The sequence below is a fragment of the Castor canadensis genome, chromosome 3 (assembly GCF_047511655.1).
Source record: "Castor canadensis chromosome 3, mCasCan1.hap1v2, whole genome shotgun sequence".
In the NCBI taxonomy this organism is placed as follows: Eukaryota; Metazoa; Chordata; class Mammalia; order Rodentia; family Castoridae; genus Castor; species Castor canadensis.
The window spans coordinates 179089172-179097775 of NC_133388.1; positions in this window are offsets into that span (position 1 = coordinate 179089172).

Sequence of the window (8604 nt, forward strand, 5' to 3'; positions counted from 1 at the left end):
CCTTAGTACCTGGAATTATAGGTGAATATTTCCAACTGGTTTCCTGAAGGATCAGTTTGCATTCTCACCAGCAAAATCCTTGTTTCCTTTTTTTGAAGACTCAATATACTAAAGTTAAACTTAAAAAAAAATTTTTTAGCAACCCTTACATTTATTCCTAGCTTTCACCCCTTTTTCTTCTGGACACTGAGTTTTTCTTGCTGATTTGGAAAGGTTCTTATATGCTAAGGATGTCAGCTCTTTGTCATTGTGTTTATGGTGTTCTGAAGTTTTTAGTTGTTATGCAGCCACCTTTGCCATCATTTTCTTTACAGTCATTTCCGGTTCTGTTAATGTGCTTAACATGTGTGTGTCTTGTTGGCTTATACTGAAACCAAACTAATGCGTCCCAATAGTGTTTGTGGTGTTCTGTGAAGCTCTATCCAGCCATTCAATCTTTCCAATGTTGTCATGCACCTTTTTGTCTTTATTCCTTTCATCTACAGATCCAGGTTTGTTTTTTTTAACCATACTTAACATAGATTGAGACAAGTTTGAAGATACACAGGATCCTAGTTCCCTAGCTTTGTTAAGGTATAACTCACATATAAAATGGTATATATTCAAGGTATACATGTGATATTTGATACGCATAAACACTGAAATGATCATCACAATCAGTGAACACATCTGTCATAGTTACCATTTTGTTGAGGGGAGGGGCTCGAGTGTGGGTGTGTTACAGACACTAATCTACTTTCTGTCTTTTGTGTCTGGCTTCTTTCATTTAGCATAAGGTTGTCAAGGTTCATCTGTGTCATAGATTGTCAGTACTTCTTTTCTTTTTATGGCTGAATAATACTTTAATAAGGTTTTGCTTATCCATTTACTGATTGATGAATTTTTGGGTTGATCCTACTTTTTGGTATTATAAATAATGCTGCTATGGTATTTGCATGGACATGCTTTGAGTTCTTTTTAGTGTATGCCTAAGAGTGGAATTGCTGGGCTATGTGGTAACTTCCTCTTTAATATTTGAGAAAATCACTGACTTTTGCAAGGAAACTGCTTCTTTTGACATAAGATTCCAGTTTCTCTGCATGCTTGCCCACATTTGTTATTTGTCTTTTTGACAAGTGATATGAAATGGTATCTCACTCTGGTTTTGATTTGCATGTCCCAAATGATTAATGATGTTGAGCTTGTTGTCCTGTGTTTGCTGGCTACTTACATATCTTCTTTAGAGAAATGTCCACTCAAATCCCTTGACCATTTTTAAATTGAGTTATAACTTGTCTTTTATTATTGGTTTATTGTTATATAATTATCTATCATTAATTATATAAAGAACTTTGTAAAAGTTCTAGAAAAAGTTCTATATGATCAGGGATTCTAGTCCCTGATCAGAGAGATGATTTGCAAATACCTTCTCCCATTATGTGGATTGTCTTTTTACTTTAGTTTTAGCACTTACATTTGGGTATATGACCCATTTTTACTTAATTTTTTTGTATAAGATGTGAAAAGAAGGGGACCATCCTCATTCTTTTGCATATAGACATCCAGTTGATCCAGCATTGTTCATAAAAAACACTACTATTTCCCCATTTAATTTTCTTGGCACCAGAATGTCCATCAAATTTTAAGAAACTTATATCAAAATGAGAAGAGGCCTATGGACCACTGAATTTCTGGGCAGCAAGCAGGGTAAGAAAACTTAAATTATAAACATGGTCTGTTTCTTATGGAAAAGAAAGAATTCTTAGAAACCAAAGTCAGAATAATGGAGTAGAGTACCAGTCCCAGGTAGAACAAATGGGCCCTGATAGGAGAATGTTCCCTGGCCCCTTCATTCCTGCTGAATTTCTGAGTTAAATGTGCTAGTGATGAGTCACTTAATGAAAGGTAAAGTCTGCTGCCCTTATCCTGTCCCTGCCTCCACATTGTATATTAGATGTATGGATGGCAATTTCTATAGGTTTTCTTCTAGGTCATCATCTTCTGGATTTTAAAAACCCACTTCCTGAAAAATCTACCAAGTGAAGATCATGAAGTACTGGAATTTATCCTTTATTAAATATTTTGCATGAGGAAGGAATGAAAAATAATCATGTCCAAAGGGTGGACTATGGTAAGTGAAATATGTCCACAAAGCTTTTAAGATCCTCCCATCAGGGTATGGAGGCTCTCTTCCCTATTCCTTGCATGTGAGTTAGCAGTGGTGCATAGTGTGAGTTAGAAAACTAGGTCCGGAGGACCTTTTAGCTTCCATTTTGCCTCTTTTTACAGTCATACCCTGAACATAAGGGGAAGGTCACATGGAAAAGAGCTGAGTGTGAGTAAGTCATCTCAGACCCTCCAGTCTAATGGATATGCTGGCTAAACACAGCCACTTGAGCAAGCCCATTCAGCACAGACATGACACCTTTCTGTGCTGTAAGCCACTAGTTTCCCAGGTGTTTGGTTCTGTATAAACATTAGATTCCACTTATATCTAAAAATTTATTATAAGTTCTAGTGCAAGAAAGAAAGTTGTAAAAACTTCAGTTATTAAGACCTTAGTTTGAAGTCTATATTAGAAGAAAAAGGAAATTCTTTTTTGGATTAAATTTCCTTTTCTCCAGAAATACAGAAAACCTGCAGAGGACAAAGTTCCCCCCCTCCTTCCCCTCCCTGTGAGGATTATAGAGCAGGGAAGCCTAAATTAATGAGGCATTATTACAGGTCTTTCTTGGACATTGTCTTTGGGTTCTTGGGAGGAAATAAGCTCTATTCATCCAAAAAATTGTAACTAAAAGCTGCTGAAAGTATAACTGGCTTTTTTCCTTGAGAAGAACAAAGTTTTCTTGCAACACTCCCAGGCCCTGTTCCAAATCAGGGCCAAGCATAGGAGCAGGACAGCCTCGGCCTCTAGGGTCCAGTCAGCCCGAGTGGCTTTGTTCATAGGATGCCTTTTTCCTCACTGTGCTGCCAAAGACAATGGGTGGCCTCGTGGGCCTCAGTTCCCTCTCCTGCCTTTTGTTGCCGAAGGGTTTCCATACTTGGCTATCATCCTCCACCTCTGGTCTCCCTGCTGTGACTGTCTGAACAGTGTCCTCCCTTCTCCATATGGAGACTATGATCTCCCAAGAAAAGGCCTTATTTATGACCAAGGAAAGAAATGAACAGAGAATAAAAGACAAAATAGAGTTTCCTGCTGCTTTTCTGTTACAATTCAAATGTGATTCTGTACCCTCCTTGGACCTAGTTTAATCCTTTTAATGAGGAGTTAGACTTGCTTCCTCTAGTGAAATCACTAGACTTGCTTCCTCTAGTGAAATCAAATTTAGAGGACTGTAGGTGACATAATAATTGATTTCCAGTAACATACTCAAGTAGTTCTATTTTTTAAGATTTTTAGGTAAACAGGTTAAAATATTATTTCCCATTCTCAGAACATTACCCATTAAAAAAGAAGCTTTTTAAAAAGGGAATATTCAAATGCACATTTAAGAGGTTTATGTAATACAGTAGGGTTTTAAGTTCATACCCATCATCCCTGGACCCATTTCTCAACAGTAACTGATCACAGGATGCCTTTAAAAATGTTTCATTGTATCCAGACATTTTATACATGCACAAGCATCCTGTATATGTGCTCATTGTTTCACTAAACACTCCTATACGAATTTCTTTTAATCTCTCCTTTGCTGTCGTGGGTGAGATTAATAGATAATGGTTTTAGGCCAGGCCAGGTTCTCCATAAAAAAAAAAAAAACCTGAGGCAAGAAAAGATGGTGTATGCAGCAGCCACGCCTCAGACAAGAACACAGGGAGGAAGAAAGGAATTATTTATCTGCCCAGTTCCTCCCTATTGCTAACTGTTTAGTCCTACAAAAATTTAAATCCTCTAAAGCTGTGCATTGCTGACATGGCAGCTCACGCCTGTGAATCCTAGCTACTCAGGAGGTAGAAATCAGGAGGATTGCGGCTTGAAGCCAGCTCAGACAGAAAGTTAGCAAGATCCTGTATAAAGATCCCAGAAGTAGTGTTTCACATCTGTAATTTCAGCTACTCGGGAGGCAGAGGTAGGAGGATCAGTCCAAGGCTGGCTCCAGGTAAAAATGTGAGGCACTGTCTGAAAAATAAAGTAAAAAGAGCTGGGGAGTAACTCAAGTGGTAGAGCACTTACCTAGCAAGCATGAGGCTCTAAGTTCAAACCCCAGTACTGCCAAAATAAAAAAAGAAAGAAACACTTAGGTCAAACAGAGCCAGCTGTGTGGTACCTAAGCTTGAGTGAGCAGCTGGGAGTTTAGAACATGAGAAGGTGGTGCTGAAGGAATCAGGCAGGATACAATGTGCCCATTACACACGTGTTCACAACTTTTCAAAGGTGCTGTCTCCTAACCATAAAACAAAGATGTTTTTTAAAAGGAAAATAATTATAACAAAATAACATGCATTTCAATATGGAGATGCTGGGGCACTACAGTACTAGAAGCTAAAATGAAGCATTCAAACATTTAGCTTTTATCTAAGTTTACCATTAAAGAGGCAACAGTAAGTCAGATGGATTATATTGTAACTTGTAACTCAAGTCCCATGTAAATAAATTCTGAAAGCATTTTGGTAATGTCAAGAGTAAAACAAAGCCATAATCTTTCTTGTATATATATATATATGGTAGTTTGTATCTAGAAAATTCAAAATATACTGAATCAAAATGCTTTCATGTATAAATAAAGTCAAACCTCAGTTCAGAACAATCTAAGAAGACAGAAAAATTGAGGAATGCTTCCATTTGATGTAAAGCTGTCATCAGCAAGATCAACTCTGGCAGTTGCTCCTTAAATGTTAGTAGCTGATTCTCCTCCCCCACCCCCGCCCCCATCATGTGATAAAAAAAAAAAACACAGGAGTCCAAACTGCCCCAGTAGGGTGCAGGGAGGAGGTAGTGCCTGCGACCACATGAAAAGAAAATATAGGGAGAGATGAGCATTTCACAGAGCTTGTACTGAGAGATTTTCTCCATGCTAGCACTTGGAGTTGCACAATACTTGACCATATCTGTGTGCCAGGATTTAGCTAGCCATCTGACTTTTCCAGCTTGCTACAAACATGATCCTTATACATTAGGGTCCGTGCACTTGTGTAATCATAGCTCTAGCATAAATTCCCACAAATCAAAAGGGCATGTTTCTAAATTTTTATGGATTTTTTGTCAAATTGTTCTTGAAATTATTGACAAATATCTGTATCTACTGATGGCCTTAAATGCCTGTTTTCACCTCCCACCATTAGGTATGATAGGTTTCAATGTTGGTCAACTGCTTTTTTTAAAGATGAAAAGGAACAACTTTAAATGTCCTACTTAAAGCCATTTTCATGTGTTTTATATAACTTAGTAGCTCTGGCCTTGACTTGTCTTTGCATGCAGGACATTCATGTGGAAGAGAAATTAGACTTTCAGTGTTTTCAGGGGTAGGCCGAGGATCATGACTAAAGGTTAGATGGATGGAAGTTTTGACTGTAAGAATGCAAGACCTTTCAAACAACTCGATCCTTCCAGCAATGGAGTGGGCCTGCCTGATGAGATAAGGGCCTCCCTCCTTATAGCTGGGAGTTTTCAATTTCAGGCTGGATGAACAACTTCAAAGATGTTCAAGAAGAGATTCCCGAGTTTAGTGGCACATTATACAAGGTCAATGTTTTCCAAAAGTAGTACCTGAACCCTGGTGTATGTGTGGGAAGACTTTAGGTGGTACAATTTAAAAAATTCTAATGGGCCATAGTATATTATGTTACTATGTTTCTAGCAAATCATATACCTTAATATATGAAGGTAGTTCTGCTGAAACTATATAAACACTAGGCAGAAATATGCTCGATGACCTCTAAGGCCTTTCGAAACTGAGATTCTATAGTACTAAATATAATCTCAAGACTTTTGAAGTTTCAATTAGTAAAAAAGACTCCTAAATCCCAGCCCATTACATTATTGCAAACAATTTAAACACAAATCAAATTGTATTACAACAGAGAATTCGAGTATTAGGAACTCGAATCAAAACAGGTAAAAATGAGAGTTCCAACTCCTAGGTGAAAATCTATCCAAAAACTGTTTTCAACTTTCAAATTGGGGGACAATACTAATGTTTTAGGGAGACTGTCAGGGTTTTCTATAATGGGATCAAACCTGTACATTTTAAATGAATTCAGAAAAAAATAAGTAAACACACAAACAAAAGTTGCTAGTGGCTATTTTTACCCATTAGCACTTCCAAGGCCAGTCTTGGAAGAGTAACAGAGTTTGTCTTTAGACTCCCATGAATATAATATAAATTTCTGCACTGAAAATCGGAGGTGAATATTTATTTATTTTAAGTGTAAATTGTACATGATAGTCATGGTGCTATAAACACAGGCACATTAAAAAAAAAAAACAAAACCAAACAAGGTACATCCAAAACCTGCCCCTCATCCCAGCTTACTCTGAGCCCTTCCATATGGAATTTTTAATAATTGTAAAATGGACTAGAAAGGCCCTGCTACTTAATTTGGGGAGAATCATTCTGACCCTTAAGGCCATTCTTTCTGACTTCAACTAAGCAAAGTCAACAAGTTTTGGACAAAGGAACATGAATTCAGGACATTAATTCTATCAATTAACAGAATTAAATGCCTTGGCCTGGGTATTTTATAATAAGTTTATAATTTTATTTTTCCTACTTAGTTCAAGTCAGAAAAATAAATGGTATCTATATTCCTATTAATTGCTTTCAAATACCTATAGGATGGTTTACAGAGATGCCACCACACCAAGAAACTCACCTTCATCTACTGACAAGTGGACAGCTTTCCACAAATTACAGATTAAATATCCTACATCTGTGTTGGCTTTCATTTGTGACAAGCATTGTAAATTTAATAATTCGTGGAACTTTAATTCCCCACAGTGACTGAGTTGGTTCTTTGACTCAGACATTATGGGGATTTAGAGTTTGTGTCTTCCACACTGACACATCAAGACAAGATGGAAACATACAGTATAAAGTCATTGTAACTTTTGAATTCAAAATGAGAAAAAAAGGATCATTTGGAAATTAATTCATCATAGCCACTCTGATATGATACACTTTAATTGGAAAGAAAAATGATTCATATATACAATTCTCTTAGTAAAATTTTCCATTTCTTGCTAATAACACAGTTTAGTTTACTTCAGAAAATGCATTAATTTTATTCAAATATATTTTTCCTAAAATATAAATATTTAAATTAAAATTTTATAAATGTAAAGGATATTGTTTCTGTTGACCCTCAATCAGTCTGAAAGTTGAGTGATGAAATAATGTTATTATGATCATTTAAATTTGTCTATAAATATATAATAGGATCTTTGCAACTTAATTATGAGTAATTAACTCATACTTCATGTAGTACCGAGCACCTCAGATTACATATTGTTGAATTAAACTATTGGCATTAATATATGTATTTTAATATGTTATTTACAGTACACAAGTATAATTCTCTTGTATAACAACATTGCAGTGATTTTGAAAATATAGAGTGAAAGAATGGGATATCATTTACATATTCATCAATGCTTTCCTACAGTATTTAAGCTGGGAATTCACTCTTCAGCATTTTAAAACAGGAAACAAATAGACAGTCAATATCCTAAAGCTGTGTTTTCTAGAGCATTGTTGCAAAAAACACCGGCTTTACAAGATGCATTAGAAAGGTGTTCTGTAGGTAAAGATGACACACCACCCTCCCCATCTTGAAAACTCACAAAGAACAGTAGCATCCTTGAGGAGGCCCAGAATCTCGACATCTGTTTAACATTTTCAAACTCAGGATTTAACAAAGGTTTTATTATCAAATCCATACCCCACCAAAACACCTCTCAGTCGACACCCCGCATGGCGTATACTTTGGAGAGATTAAAAAAAACTACTACTCAACAAACATATCTATCTGAGGGAGCAAAATCACATTGCCTGAAACAGTTTCACTTTTTAAAGCTCTCTGTATAGGTATTTGCTAAAATATGCCTCTAAAAACACAGTTCAAACAGAACATTTGTCTGTGTAAATACAGGGGAAAGAAGTGTTAGAAACGCAGGAGTTCTACTTCTAATTTTCAAGGTTTGAGAGAATTAACTCCAAAATCAAATGATGGGTATTGTTTTTAGTGAATTCATCTTGAAAGAGAAAACCAAAAGCATTAAACCAATAACGTGTTCCATACTATCTCAAAATATTGTTCTAGAAAAATATCAGGACATTATATTATTTCCCTGGAATTCCAAAAGAGCTGCAGATGGTATTAGTAGATTTGATTGTAGTGCTGGGTCTATGTGTAAAACCAAGCATCATCTAGAATTAAATGAGACTTCTCCATTACTGGCTGGAAAATGCATGCATACAAGCACAGGCAGAAACAAGAGTCAAAGTGCTCAGTACTTCCACTGAAAGCCATGAAATGAAGACAGTTAGTAACCCCAACCAGGTGAGATATATGTACCTCAGATGACAGTCTTGTTTTTTTTCTTTAAAATACTCATAATTTGCTTTCTATAAATAAAGGTAACAGTCTTGGCTATAAACAGCAGACCTTGGTGTGAGTATAGTCCCAGAA